Below are 14,673 nucleotides of genomic sequence, written 5' to 3'. Positions count from 1 at the left end.
TGTTCTCCAAAAAATCAGCATGAGTGATGATTTTGCTAACAGAGGTTTGCCAAGTTTACCACCTGTTTCTTTGAAGGGGTTCAGCTTGAAGAACCAGGTACAATAATATTTGTATTTTCATTGTACAGCTTTCTTCACATCACTGGTAATTATTTTGCATTGTAGCCAGTTGGCTCAGGGCTTTGTGTTTCCTGTTTTGTTATTGTTAAACCGGAGGACCAGGAGAGGCTGTAGGTGTTGGAGGAGGCCTCAGGGGGACTCCCCAGTAGCGTGGGGGTTCCTGGTGCCCTGCGAGGGCGCAGTAATTTGGTGCCAGGGAAGGCACAGGCGTTTGTGCACTGGAGAGCGGCGCTGCGTTTTGGGGTGTCCCGACCCCAGCCCAGCGTGGGCAAAGTCGGGAGAAGCTAGTGGGGTGTCCCAACCCCAGCCCAGAGGGGCAGCATCGGGAGTAAAGCCCAGTGGGCATAAGACCCATGAGGAGGGTCAGGGGACCAGGTACGGCTATGGCCCCCTGAGCCCCAACTGCGGGAAGTGCAGGAGACAAGGCCCCAGTGCGGGCAACCTGACTCCGGGAAGCACAGAGAGACAGGCCCCAGCGCGGGCGAGAGCGCGTGAGCGTGGGGAGATAGGCCCCAGTGGGGCACTGCCTGTATGGGAGAGGCCCCAAAGAGGGGGGGCCGAGCCTACTGGGAGGCCCCCGGTGAGGGCGCGTACGAGATTAGAGAGCCCGGTGAGTGCAAGCATATGAGTAAGATGCCCCGGAAGGGGTCACTAAGGAAGAGTATAGACACGATAACGTCCGGAACACCTGACAGGCTTGGGGCGTGGTATTAGGGGTGGAAGGAGCCACGTGACGCCCATAGGGTTGAGTGCACCAGAATCCATTCATGTAGGGCAGGGACCAGAAGGGCAAGAGCACTGGGTCCAAGGGGTCAAGTGAAGGCAGCCTCCCATTAATATTATAGAACCATCAAAGTCATGGCAGGCGAGAACAAGGGTGCTAAACAGACAACTTGGCACGGTAGGGGCGCCAGGAGAGATCATGGCCACTCCTGGGTCCCCGCCCCATGACAAAGTGGTGCATTGGCCGGGAAGCTGGCCGTGCGCGGGGAAGGAACCCGAGTCCCTTAAAAGGGAAAAATGAACCCAGGGCTAAGATAAAGACGGACGCTGGTAGAAAGAGAGTTTTACCACAGCTCGGCGGTGGGGCGAAGGGAGGATACCCATTGCTGGGAATTCGGCAACTAAGACGGAGGCTCTGAGCTAGGGAAATGAGGTCAGGGCAATAATGGTGCATAAAGGAGCGACGGACCACCAGGGGCCAGAAATTTTGTTGGGCAGTTGAGAATTGAGGTAATGAAAGAAAAGGTAGCGCAATTAGAGCACAACCTAGCCCTAGCAGAGGCCCAGAGAAAGGGAGCTGAGGCTAAGGCAGCGACATTAGTGACAAACATCGCTAAGTAAGAAAGAAGGGGGAACAAAAGAAATTAGATGCCTGATGGCGGCGGAGGCAGAGAAGACTCGGGAAATAGAACGACTGCTCGCTCAGGAGGCTCAGAAAGGTCAAGAGACGGAGGAAAGGCTGCAAAAGATGCAGGCAGAAATGAAGGCCTGGATAGCACAGTCTCCTGAGGGTGGCACAATTCAGGCAGGGGAACAGCAAGAGATGCAGCAGAAGCTGGAAGTGGCCAGAGGCATAATAGCAGTCCTACAAAAGGAAGTCCACACCCAAGTGGACCAAACAGAAGGGCTACATGAGGACCTGGAGAAATGGCAAGAGAGATGTTTGGGGGCCGAACAACTGCTTGGTCAGCTGCAAGAAGAACTAAGTGAAAGCCGTACCCAAACGGAGGAAAATAGCAAAGTGATAGCGCGAGAAATGGAAAAGGTAAAAGCCTTTACGGTAAGCCATGAGATGCTGCGCGCCCAATATCTATCCCTTGAAGGGGAGCTAGCAGACTGCAAGAAAGAGAATGATGGGTTAAGGGTTCAAGTACAGATTCTGGAGACAGAGAAAGGCCACCTGGGAGAACAGGTACAGTCACTTAGAACCCTGTTAGAGGAAAGGCAGGCTAAAGATGAGGGTATAACTGCAGAAAAGAGACAACTACAGGTAGAAATACAGGCTGTAAGGAAAGAGGTTCAGAGGTTGGAGGCCAACAATAAAAGACTGCAGGAGGCAAATAATCAGATGGCCATAAACATCCAAGAGCTCAAGGAAGTTGGGAGGTCAAAGGAGGAGGGAATAGCAGGGCAAGAACTGCAGACTGTGAAGAATACGAATACCCTAAGGGAAAGGCTGGAGGCTCTTGAAATTCAACTAGCGGGGTACGTGAGAGCCACTAAATCTGAGTTACATGAGAGGGGGTTACTCATGAAGCAAGCAGAGGCACAAGTTGAGAACATCTGGCCCAAACTTATGTGATGCTTAGAAAGAGAAGAACTGCCCAGGGCCAAGAATCCGGAAGGCCGTAGAGAGGGAGCTGGGCCAGAAGAGCCAGGGAGGAGTCCTAAGGAAGAGAGCTCCGTAAAAGAGAAATGGGAAGCCCTAAAGAGAGAGGCTCTGTCGGCGGCTCAGAAATATTGGGATTTAAGATGGGACCAGTGGCGGGATCGCCACATTCAAGAAATGAACCAGTTAAGGTGTCAATTGAGGAAGCTATCCTTACTGCAGAGTAAGGGAGAAGGAGCCTTTTTTGGCCAGAGCAGCCCGAAATAACCAATTTAATAGAGGGAGAAATAACGGGGACAAACGCATTCCCCCTCAGAGGGAACCCACACGCCCAATATATACAGGAAAGACAGGGAAAACCCCTAGTCCGAGGCGGCAGATGTCAGAAATAGGCTCCGTAAACAGGGGAATAGCTCAGCCTAAGAAAGAAGATGGACCTGAGGGTCTGGAGAGAAGGGAGAAGGAGCAATTTGTTAAGGGAAGACCTGAGACTAAGAAAAGACCTCAGCTATATGTGAATGGCCTGCCTAGACATACCAAGTGGAGGACACTAAAAAGGATCCTTGAGGCCAGAATAGGAAGGGTGGCCTATATAGCAATTTATGAGGGGCCGGGAGGAGATCCACTGGCCAGGGAGGAGTGGAATTTTGGAGTGAAGAAGATGCCCAGAAGGCACTGAAGTGCCAGTGGGAGATATGGGGCAAGCTCCAAGACATCCAGGAAGACAGGGAGAGATCAGGAACCTGACAACTTACCAGGAAGAAAGGACCCAGGTGGGGTGGAAAAAGAAAGGAGGCTTCGGAGGGAAGACAGAAGCTTAGCCAGCGAAGGGTGCAATCTACCAAGGTTGGCTAATGTGGCGGGACTACCTTTGGCGGGCACATCCCGGATAATCCCATGTGGTGTGCCTTGGGGAAAAGGCGAGTTGGAGGCGCCTAAAAACCTCCACCTCCATTACGTGAGCTGGTGAAGGTAGAATGAAAGGCTAAGAGAAGAACCCTTGAGGGATACCACACCTCGCAAAATGGAAGAGCGGCCCTGGTGAGTTATGAACTTAAGGGGGGAGGTGTGTCACAGGGGCACTCTGGTGCTCTGCTCCTATGAAGGGATACAGGTGCCGGTTGCTGGGGCAACCACAGTTGGTCAGCTGACCAGGAGGGGGCAGGGCCTGGAGTATATAAACAGCCAGGCTGAAGCCTAGCAGACAGTTCCTCTCTTGCAGCCTGAGCAGTAGGGGAGACAGCGAGCATGGGGAGACAGGCCCCAGTGGGGCACTGCCTGTACAGGAGAGGCCCCAAAGAGGGGGCAAACCTATAGAGAGGCCCCAAAGAGGGGCCAAACCTATAGAGAGGCCCCAAAAAGTGGGGGCAAGCCTACTGGGAGGCCCTGGAAGGGGGCGAGCTTATTGAGAAGCCCCCGGTGAGGGCGCGTATAATATTAGAGAGCCCAGTGAGGGCGAGCATACGAGTAAGACACCCCGGAAGGGGTCACTAAGGAAGAGTATAGACACGATAACGTCTGGAACACCTGACAGGCTTGGGGCATGGTATTAGGAGTGGAAGGAGCCACGCGACGCCCATAGGGTTGAGTGCACCAGAATCCATTCATGTAGGGCAGGGACCAGAAGGGCAAGAGCAGCGGGTCCAAGGGGTCAAGTGAAGGCAGCCTCCCATTAATATTATAGAACCATCAAAGTCATGGCGGGCGAGAACGAGGGTGCTAAACAGACAACTTGGCACGGTAGAAATCACGGCCAGGAGAAATCACGGCCGCTCCTGGGTCCCCACCCCTTGACATTTACAGTATAATATTAATGTGCATGAGTCTGTTTTATTGAACTAAATAGGGCAGAGGCTTGGTATACAGCATATTGATGCTGTCGCCTCTCACACACTAAAAATCCTTAAACAAGATGCACTATATATCTGTTCCTACAGCCGCAATGTGAGAAAGACCCTGCTTCTGGTTCTTATTGTGTTTAACACGTACTGCTGTTCCCTGGACACTGGTAATTCCTGTTGACCTTTGAATAAAAACAGAGGATGGAAAATAAGGAAGTAAGAGTGGGAGAAGCAGTACAGCAAATATGTACATTTTCTTATGTCTGATTCATCGTGTTGTCAAAAAGGGTTAGACCTAAGGCAATCTTGTAATTAGACCTTTTGACATCTCTAAACAAGTGAAAGAAATCAAGTCATTTTTTTTTTTTTCCAGAGGACTATCTTGTGGACAATTTGCCTTCCAAGTTTCCTTTCATGTTCAATTATTGCTGAATCATGGAAATGTTTCTGAAATTTTTAAGTATTGTTATTTTTTTCAGTAGAGAAAAAGAGAAGGTAGAAATTTGTATCTAAAGAGCTATAAATGAAACTAGCAGTGCCTACACTAAAGTCAGGGACCCTGGAAGCTCTGGGTTCCTTGAACTAGGGTAGTCCACATGGCAAGTCTGTCTCAGAGCATAGGCTCCTTAGAGAACTCAGCCACTGCTCAGAGATGTTACTGTCATTGTCGGGTTCACTCCTGAGCCTGCAGGATCCATGAACATTATGGGTGTGCGAAACAGGGCATATTCAATTTGGATTCAGCCCGAATTGGGGACAGTTATTCGATTTGTTGATTTGGATCACTGTCCCCAATTCAATTCAGCTGAATCCAAATCTGAAGATTCGAAGCTGTTTCAGAGAATCAGCAATTCAGCCATAGACACTGCTTTGAATGTTTTTTCTACATACCTCGAGGTACCAAACACGGCTCATGAATGCTGTGATGCTGGGGTGGATGGAGCATCCCACAGGAGCATAGTAGGGCCCCCCGCATGCTCAGCGGTGAACCCAGAAGTGGAACAGTATTTCTAGTCCACTTCCAAGTCTGCTGGGGAATGTGCTGAGGGGGCCCCCCTGCAGTTCCCTTGCTTGGCGATTGGCCACAGGGGGACCCCAAGTGCCCCCCCCCAAGACCCAGGAGGCACCAGTCCCCAAGCCAGGAGGGCACGGGTGTGGGGACAGTACACTCCCCAGCAGACCCAGAAGTGTACCAGAAGTGTTTCTTCCAAATCAGTTCCAATTAGATTCGGAGAGATTAGAGGGTCTCCTGATTTGATACGGATTTGGATATTCGGCTGCAGAATCGGGCCAAATCTCCACCAAATTGAATCGGGGACCAAAGCTTCATGCAGCCCTAATGGACATCTGGGCATGAGACTCTCTTTTTGACCATTCATCAGCTACTAGATATCCTGGTATTTTATGTTTCTAGACTCTGCCTAAAGCCCAGGTACTATCCCCAACTTGAAGTTGCTAAATTCACTGTGCAGATGCAGGCTCACTTCCCTAGCACCTCTCAGTGAGGCTATAACTCAAAGTTCAACTGTCTGTCCCTAAGGCCAGTCCTGATCTCATTTGTCCCCACTGTAGCCTAAAAAGAGTCTTTCTCAGAGTCTCACTGTAACTGTGAAACTTGTGGTTACAGTTTAACCCTTCAGAAAGGCACGTGATCCATGTAAATAAATATGTAGATATAGAACAATTCTGGCAGTTTCAGCATACATCATTACCCTCTCTCACTTTTATTTTTCCTGTAATATAATTCTGTTTCTATAACCAATTGACCTTTTTTTTTCTTTTTTAAAGGCCTAAAAGGTTATCTGGAGCTCAGCATTCCCTGCTTTAACCTCAGTTGGGACCAGCAATTACACCAAGATGTAACAGGTGGGATTATATCATAACCTTCCTAATAGATAAAGCACAAGAGGCTACAGACCATTAGAAAAAAAACCAAAGCAATAAATCCCTAAACACAATGCCCCTCTCTAACTCACCTTTCCTTCAGGAAGCTTAGGCATTCACATGTGTTTAGTAAACCAGGCCAGCAGCTCTTGGTTTTTTTCTCTGACTTTGATCAGTCCTCCAGAAGAAAAGATTCTCCCCTGCTACAGAAGTATGTTAATGATTTTCCCTCCTGCTCAAAACTTCCTATATGTCCCCTCAGTCTTCTCCCAGTGAGGCCTTTTTAAGCTTTGCTTTATCACTTCTCTGTCTTGTTAAAAATAAGTTTAATTCTCTTCTGTTTCTCATCTATACTCTTCTTTTATTCCTTCCCTTTAGAGAAGAGGAAGAAGTATCTGCCCCAGTCTCAAAGAAATTTATTATTCTAAGGTAAGTCACTTTGAATTGAGCTCTAAACGTCAACCATTGGCCCTACTTAGGCAGAAATATGACACAGCCAGTCCAGCGCATGAAGGGTACACATAGGACTTTTCTACATTAGGGAGTTGCTGTCATATTGGCTATGTTGCCATAGCTATGTTGGCAGAAACCCCTAAAGGAAACATAGTATAAGCTGGCACAAAGATTTTTTCCAGGCAATGTAGTTGCAACACCTCTTTGAATGATAAAAACTAATCTAACAATAAGCCGCTGTCAGCATATCTGACAAACCATAGCTACATCCTTACCAGGAAGTTTGTCAGCAAACCTTTGCAGAGTAGATCAAGGCATTGATAAAGGCATTTAACAATAAAAAACATTTACAGTGACAATTTCACAATATCAGTGAGAACTCAAGTTGCACTGATTCCTCAAACTGTCACAAGGATTCATCACTAAAATATTGACTGTTGAGCATACATTCATGTATAGTATTTTGTTTGTGCTTTGATTGTCTTGCAACTTTTAAATATAATTTGCCTGGTTGTTCAATGTTGTCTCATTTGTATTTGTTAAATCCTATTATTCAAACTCTTCACGCTACTTTCCATCGCTTAAAAGAATAATACAAATTTAAGGTATAAATATATCCTAAACAGTTGCAAATTGGCTTAGCAAAATTCGGATTGTTTGTGGTAAGAATAGTCAAAAAGCTATCAACTTTTACAGTACATTGTAAAAATTCCTTTTGTCTAATAATTTATTCAAACTTTAAACTTTATTTAAATAAACTGTAATTTGATAGAAAAAAATGAAGTTGTTAGTACAAGACAAGTAATTCAGAAAGTAAATTTTGGTCTGTGCTTTATCAAAACTAGTGTAAAGCAAGTCTCTGGGTCGTAGTGCAGAAGTGCCACCTGATGATCCCTGCCACGTATACCTGAAAAATTTCAGGGAGAAATTAAAGTAATTTCTTCAAGATATTTTGCTAAGGAGTTTGAAACAATTTGAACAACTGGTGTCCATAGTTCTTTTTTTCCTTATTTGTTAAATGATGATGCATGTATTTTTTTTTGTATTTTCAGTTTGTGTTTGTGTAAGTGACTTATCTATAAAATAATATACAAGCAAACTGGGAGGGACATATGTTTACCTATGCACTGGTAAACAAGTTGGTTTAAATAGATGTTTGCTCTGGGGTGGGGTAAAGGATGGTCTATGTGTGTTGTAAAACAGAACTGTGCGAAAACAGTATCAAAACCCTCCTCCATGGAGGCCAGAGTCTTTATCTACGGAGACCTATATACAAGAGTTTGTATATATTCAGAGCTTAAAAACATTAAAAGCATTAAAAGGGTTGCATAGCCGTGTCAGACCAGAGTGTACTTTTTCATATTATGCTAATATAGCTACACCCAACAGAGGCCTGATATAGTAGCAGTTATAGCTGAGAGAAAAGTCCTGGCGGGGGAGGTGCACGCGCACATGCATGCACATAATCACTCTCTCTCATATATATACACACACATACATACATACACACTAACTTTAGATTGTTTCTGCATATACTCAGATGTAATCTAAGATGTAATCTAAATTAAGTACCTAGAATCCAGCTAAACTCTTGGGCAGTTCAGGTCAGAGCTGGAACTCTACGTAAGCCTGAGTGAACTCCACATAAACCCGAGTCCATTAGGCATTCTCTGTGGATGTTTAATGTCTGCTTGACACTATAGAGCAGTACTCATAATAGCTTTCACTTCAAAAGGTGACATGACCACTGTCTTTTACATAATAGGCTATGGGTTAAAGCACTCAAGAGGCAAGTGGAAGTTCAGCAGAAAGGAATATGCAGAAGTGTAATGAACAGGACAAGCAGGGTACCAGCTCTAGGCACTGACCTTGCCAACTAGGCCACAGCTGCTACCCCTGGGAGCACTGCTCTTGACACTGCTCCCATGTGTTATGTTCAAGTGTCCTCTGGACAAATTTCTTGCTTCTCAGGAGAATGCCCTAATAGGTTATGAAGTAGTCTCCGCTGACAAGCATTTTATGTTGAAGCTGACCCATAGGGCACTCAACAGTGCAAGATTTATAGGACCAAAGAAAGAATACGAAAGAGGTAGCCTTCTTTTTGTAGCCAAGAAGAACGCTCCTAGGAGGTGGGAAGGCTGAGGCAGCAAACTACTATTATATTTAACCAATGACAGTCTAAAGTAAAATGCAAACAATCCTAGAAACAAGGACTAGAAATTAGGGATAATATAATAATGCTTATTTTCCTTAAACCCCTGCTTTAAGGGTTTTTCAACCTTTTTTTTTAATAAGTGTACCCCCCAGCAACCAGATGCAGAGCAAGGGGGAGGGGAGTAGCGTGTGACTGGACGCAGAGTGGGCAGGGTGGGGCAGGGAGCCTGGCTGGACACACAGCAGCATCAGCGCGGTGTGGTGAGTGGCAGACACTGTGTGAGAGCTTCCCCCCTTCCCCTACCCTGGCATCCAGCTGGCTGGGTGGCACCTGTGCAGCCCACAGACAGGCACTGCTGCCTTCACCCCACCCCAGACCTGCTCCTGGGAGGCAGTGGTGCGGGGCTGTGGGTGGCAGCACTCTGTCCCCACCTGCCCATGTGTACTCCCTAGGGCCTTCCCAAGTACCCCTGGGGGTACAAGCTGCATCTTAAGGGAAAATAGATCAACTATTTCTCCCCATGATTAAACTAAGTACATTTTTTTTCCTGTTCTAAACCTGATTTTTAGATTTTAGTCCAGTATAGTGAACTGTTACAATTTTTTTCACAAGTCACATCAAAACATATTTACCCTTCAGTGCAATTACTTTCCTAATGATGTTAAAGGCAATGTGCTCATGCAATTTTCAGGCTTGCTTAGAAAGGGGCATAAGTAGCAATACAAATACATTTCTTCATTATGGCTCTAGAGCAGGGGTAGGCAACCCTTTTTTGGCTGAAGTGCTGAAAACAACACAATGTCTACCTTGTAAAGTGCTGGAGTGCCAGCACACCACAAAAACAAAACTGGGGTGGAAGGGGTACATACATTTTTTTTTTTTTTTAAATCAGTAAATAGAGAGCTGGTGTCAAGCAGGGACCAGAGGCTGCCCCAGGGCTCTGATACTCGGGCGACAGCAGGGGGCCCAGCAGCACCGGAGGTGGGGCCCAGCCAGCCTACACAGCTCCATGGGGGGGGAGGTGAAGCCACCCTGCCCACGAAGGAACACCGCCTGGCTGGGGCAGGATGCCGGGCCCAGGGAGCTCCCTGCTTGGTCTCTGTGCCAGACAGGTACAGCGCGAGTAGAAGCTGCAACCGCAGGCTGTTCCCCAGGCTCTGGGAACAGCTGCTGCAGCTCAGGGCCAAGCCAGCTGGGAGCCTGCAGTGCAGCGGCTCTGTGCAATGCCTGCCCCAGATCTGGCCCCTTGAGGGGAGTTATGGGTGGGCAAGGCCGGGATCCAGGCAGGCTAAGGCAGCCATGGTAGCTGTTTCTAGGTTTGAGAGGGCTCCCGTGGCCAAGCCCCTGCACCAGGGATGACTCTGTCCTGTCTGCACTTTGCTCAGCATGCGGGAGGCCAATCCTGGACAGGGAAGCCCCCTGAGCCCAGCGTCCTGCCCCAGCCAGGCAGCATCCCCACGTGCACAGGGTGGCTGTGGCCCATCACTGAGAAGCTACACAAGCTGGGCCATGCTGTACAACGGGTGTATTACTTTGGAGGTCTATGACCCAGTTCTCATTCACTCACTGCAGAGCTACAGTAAGCAATATAAAGTAAATAAGAAATGCACTTATTTACATATTTATCTACATATTTTCAGGGTATAGATAAGCTGTCTTCTTATTTGTTTTATATTGCTTCCTGTAGCCTGGCAGTGAGTGAATTAGAACTGGGTCAAAATTGAAAAGCAGTTATATTATATTTAGCAATAATGAAATCAGATACTTGGGTGGGGAAAAATACTAATGTGTGTGGTATAGATCTGTATAAACAGCAGGGGCAGGCAATTATTTGGGGCAGAGGGCCATTTACTGAGTTTTGGCAAGCCATCAAGGGCCACGTGACAGGCAGCCAGGGGCAGATAACTATTAATTTTCTAAATTTTTTAGGGGCCTTGCGGGCTGGATAGAATGGCTTGGCAGGTTGTATGCAGCCGCATTTTGCCCATCCCTGATATACAGACATATATTTTTACCAAAACAAAATACCGTGTATCTGAGTCCATGAAGGCAGTTTTCCACAAGTGTCCCCAGGGATAACTGTTCTTCTGGTGCGGTTTAGTACCTGCTGTGGTGCTGAGGCTTAAAGCCCACTTTATGGAAATTGGAGGCTCCTCCCTAGTTTGCATCTGCAGCCATATGACTGAGGGCAGGTGAAACTTGGGAGCATCCAGGCTTGGGCCTGCACATAGGATGCCTGCCAAAAGACTTTGGAAATATCTGAAGCCCCTGGTAGGGGTACAGGATGTTTGCTGATAATAGGACCACTTATGGTTCTGGACTGACTTAAGGATTTGGACTTGATTTGGCTGATTCGGCTTGGAACACAAAAAAATTATTTAAAAAAAGATCTCTAATTAGCAGAGGGGTCTCTAATTGCTTCTTGGCCCGGATCAATATGCTTATCTGGCAAAAGAAACACTGTGACCATGGAGGTGGTCTTCTTAGCCACATTGGGGAAGACCGCTCTCCTGGACAGGTATAGTACCTGCCAAGGTAATATATAGTAAACGTCCTACTTAGCTGCTGGAGTGGAACGGTCTTGGCTTTAAGACTTCTTTATGGAAATGGGAGACTTCTCCCTGGCTTGCCCCTGACAGCTGAGGGCAAGAAAAATTAGGGGCATCTGAACCCCAAGCCTCTGGGCTTGGGCCTGCAAGTAGGATGCCCGCCAAAAGTTTTAGAAACATCTGAAGCCCCAGATGGGGGTGGAGGATGTTTGCCTGTAGTAGTTATGGTTCTAGACTGACTATAGGATTTGGAATTTCTTTTGGCTAATTTAGCTTGGAATATGGAAACAATTTTAAAAAGTATCTAATTGGCAGAGGGTCATGGGCCAGGGCCCCACTGGCCCATTTGTTAATTTGCCTATGTGCTAGCACGATGACCTTCCTATGTAGGTCATATTTTGGTTTAGACAGGGGGATAGACAGTAATAAAGCAGTACTGAAAGCTTTCAATCTCAGCCCTAGTGTTGGCTACAAAGGACATATTCATGGGATCATGTCAATTCTAGTTTATTGGATGGGATGTGAAGTTACTAATAAAATCATAAATACAAACTTTGAGTTATGGGTGGTACTGCTCACCTTAGCATGTTGTCTGCTTGTCTTCCTGTTCTGGTAGGTCAGGTAATGGATGAGAGGGTACCACTGAGGGTCACGCTTCACTGCCTTTTATCCCTTTCCGGCAGACTTGTGTGATCTCTCAGCATCATCTTGGCTACCCAATCTGGAGGTCTCTGTCCTATGTGGGTCTTGAATAGTACATGACAGTTGTTAGTCACAGGGGTCTCTGACTGCTGGTACCTGAAGTTTTGGGAGTCCACCCACCCTTGACTTATTGACTTAATGGCTGTATTGTCATGGGTTACAAGATGAGTGCTCAGTTCCAAGAATCAGTTCTTTAGCTTGGTTAGCTTAAAATGGAGTTCCTTTGGTTAGGCTATTGTCTACTGCTGATCATTATTCGCTCGCATTCACTCAAGGGACCACCCAATATAACAGATTTTATCACTTTACAATTACAGTTTCAATGCAGTTTTAACAGTGGTCCAGAGTGTAACTTCATTCTACAGGGAGTACATTCCTTAGGAGTTTAAAAGTATAAAATACAAAATGCCATGGTAAAGATGAGACAGATGAAATATAAAGATGCACTGTGAGAAATATATAAAAATGCAATGTGAGAGAGTGAGGATCAAAGACTACTGGGGACAGTAAATGAGTTAGGTTAGCACAGGATGTATTTACAGTCTTTGCAGTGGATATTTTAGTTCTTCTATTTTCTTTAGTGACACTGAACTTAACTGGTATATAGATGCAGTTTCTAGGTTTCTTCTACAGAAAGCCACTTCAGCTTTCTGGATTGCTCTGAGCCTTACCACACCAATGCAATGACTGGGGGACTGCAGGCAAGAAGGGGCTTCTGTTATATCTATGTCCAGAAGGGAAATGTACAAAGGGGACTACCTGCTACACTAGCAGTTGTGCCACCTTTTGCATAATAGTCTATTGGTTAAAGTGTGCAACAGGGAACCGGAAGACAGCTTCAGCAGTAGGAGAGACACAACAGTCTAATGAACAGGGAGCAACTGGGGCACCAGTTTATGGGACCAAAGCACCTAACAACTTTGACAAAAACAAAGGGAGGAAAGAGGAAGCAAAAGGAGCCAGATAGCCGCTTTGCTTCCTTCTGCCCTGTTGAGCAAAACAAGCAAGTTCCTCTCCCTCCCCCCTACTTCTGCAACACAAGGCATGAGAAGCTAAAACATTACTGGGGTTGCATCTCCCCAGACCTAAAATAAGATGGCAAGAAAACCCTGAATTTTCTCCTATGCCCCTTCCAAGCTAAAATTAGCTGGGTTCAGGCAGCTGCACTTACTACAGAAACAAATGCAGCTGCCCAGCTTCCAGAGCAGAAGGTAGCTTGCTTGGTACAGCATGAGGTGTTTCCCAGCAACAGACACACAGACACTTTATTCTGGACTAGTCTGGACTGTTATTCTAGACTTCTATTGTTCCAGACCAGCTGTTCTCAGCCAGGGAGTCTTGGTACCTTGGGATGCTTTGAGATCCTTTTAAGGGTGCTGCGGGGTGCCACACAACAGGATTCATGGGATAAACCTGGAGACTTCACACAGGAATCCTTAGTGTTAAAACCATTCAGCCTGTGGGCTTTGCCACAGAAGAATGGCTTTGCTGTTTTTCTCTAGTAAAAATAAATAAATAAATAAATAAATAAATACAATTGAAAACTATGAGGGGGCATTTCCTGAGGGAGTGCCTCCAGGCTAAACCAGGGTCCCAGTCCCCTTTCCAAAGGCCATGTTACATGATCACAATAAAGCTGGATAGAAACCAGGTACAGAGTTGTCACACACTTTTGAGCACTCATTTTGTAGCCACTGGTTGGCTCTTTCTATAGCAGGAAGGACATTTTTTACAGTGAGATAGTCACTTTGCAGCTGTGGACCCTTTTACAAGTTCACATTACAGCTGATGAGAAACAATGCTCCCTCTAAGGTGTAGTGATCTGTGAGCATGCCACTTTGTTACGTGAGCACACCGCTTCAGTCCCACCTCCCCCTTTTGGCATGCGCTGCTTTGGAAACCACAGGTGCCTGAGGGGCACCCTGCATAGAGCCCTATAAGGGTCAGGGACCCTGGGACTGTAGTGGAGGGTGAGCAGCCTTGTCTGGTGTCAGGGACTCCAGGGGACTGAGATGGATGGAGAGGAGCTTTGCCTAGGCCAGAGACCCCAGGGGACTGGGATGACATGTGGAACAGGGCCAGGGGCCTGGAGCCCAAAGGGGCTGGGAAGCGCATTGGGAGGTAAAACCTTGAACTCAAAATATCCCAGAACTCCAGGCTGCAAGAATAAGACTTAGAGTTAGCTAAGCTATTACAAAGTAATGTATTTATGGAGAACTACAGTTATTTCACACTGACAAGCTATCAGTCATGTAAGATTCTTTCAAGAGCTGTTACAGGAGTCAGTAGGAGTCTGCACACAAAGAAGGGAACCCCAAGTCCTATCTCGGGGTGGGCAAAATACAGCTCAGAGGTCAAATCCAACCTGCCAGGCAAATGAATCCAGCCCGCAGGCAGGCGCCAATTAATTGCATCTGGCCTGCCCTGCAGCTGGCCCTGCTACGTTCCACATGGGGCCGAGCCCAGCACATTCCCCCCAGGACAGTGTGATACGCTGCCACACTCACCAGCAGGAGGGCCCCGGCCCCAGTCAGCGTGCACAGCTTCCAGGCAGGGCAGCTACCACTGCTGCAGGCTGCAGCCGGAGCCCGTATCAGCCCCAGCCCCCACCTCAGGGAGCAACGAGGCACATCGCAT

The 14,673-nt window shown here is 47.1% G+C and overlaps 1 long non-coding RNA gene across 4 annotated transcripts in view; it reads right to left on the bottom strand.

The window, feature by feature from the left end:
* The window catches only part of LOC149873179 (uncharacterized), a 97,457-nt gene that overhangs the window by 81,987 nt on the left and 797 nt on the right, over nt 1-14,673 (bottom strand). For 3 of the 4 annotated variants that reach the window (XR_016441453.1, XR_016441449.1, XR_016441452.1), the window contains exon 2: nt 11,914-12,080. This is a non-coding gene — a long non-coding RNA (uncharacterized LOC149873179). Of the gene's footprint in view, nt 1-11,913; nt 12,081-13,381; nt 13,535-14,673 lie in introns of all 4 variants that reach the window. The other variant, XR_016441450.1, reaches the window with a different exon arrangement.

This window comes from Crocodylus siamensis, chromosome 1 (assembly GCF_052110815.1).
Source record: "Crocodylus siamensis isolate JL-2025a chromosome 1, ASM5211081v1, whole genome shotgun sequence".
Classification (NCBI taxonomy): Eukaryota; Metazoa; Chordata; order Crocodylia; family Crocodylidae; genus Crocodylus; species Crocodylus siamensis.
The sequence above is the reverse complement of the archived record's forward strand: the minus strand, read 5'-3'. Positions and strand labels throughout refer to the sequence as shown.